Here is a 712-nt window from a genome sequence, read left to right as displayed (position 1 = left end):
TAAAATTAATCATAACTGGTGGTTATGATCATAATCTTTTAAAATAAAGAATATTTAGAATCATTAGAATCTTTAGTTTTCAATTAAAATTGATATCATTAACAGTTTTTAACACTGAATATTATAAATATTCTAAAGTTCCTGAATATCAAGTATTATTTCTTCCATCAATAACTTCCAATATGAAAGAATTATTATTATCAAAAACCAAACTATTAGCATATACACCATCTTTTGAACATTTTGGTATTGTGCCATTAGAATCATGAAATTTGTGGCACTCCTGTTCTTGCTGTAAATAATGGTGGTCCAGTAGAAACAATTGTCAACATTGATGAAGATCCAGAATATGGTACTGGTTGGTTAGAACCTTCTGATTCAAAATCTTGGTCATTAAAATTATCCAAATCTTTAAATTTAAACTAAAAATATTATGATTTTCAAGAATGGTACTTTTCAATTGAATACTAATTTTACTTTAATAAAAATGACTAAAAAGTTTTGAAAAGATTATGTTAAAAACTTTAAAACAACCACCAAAAAAAAATATTCATGGAAAAAAGTTTTTTCATTTATGGAAGGTTCCTATTTTTTTATATTCATCAAAGATTTGAAGAAAAACTTTTGCTTATGTCATTATTATTGCTTTATTTTTTCCTCCTAGTATTTTTTCAACTTTTAACTCTTTGGTGCTATTATATTGATGTATAAA

The 712-nt window shown here is 24.0% G+C and overlaps 1 pseudogene; it reads left to right on the top strand.

The window, feature by feature from the left end:
* LOC126766436 (uncharacterized) overlaps window positions 1-358 on the top strand; it is a 1,096-nt pseudogene extending 738 nt beyond the window's left edge.
* Window positions 359-712: the final 354 nt, after the last annotated feature.

This window comes from Bactrocera neohumeralis, unplaced genomic scaffold, assembly GCF_024586455.1.
Source record: "Bactrocera neohumeralis isolate Rockhampton unplaced genomic scaffold, APGP_CSIRO_Bneo_wtdbg2-racon-allhic-juicebox.fasta_v2 ctg1200, whole genome shotgun sequence".
Taxonomy (NCBI): Eukaryota; Metazoa; Arthropoda; class Insecta; order Diptera; family Tephritidae; genus Bactrocera; species Bactrocera neohumeralis.
This window is presented reverse-complemented; position numbering and strand designations above follow the sequence as displayed.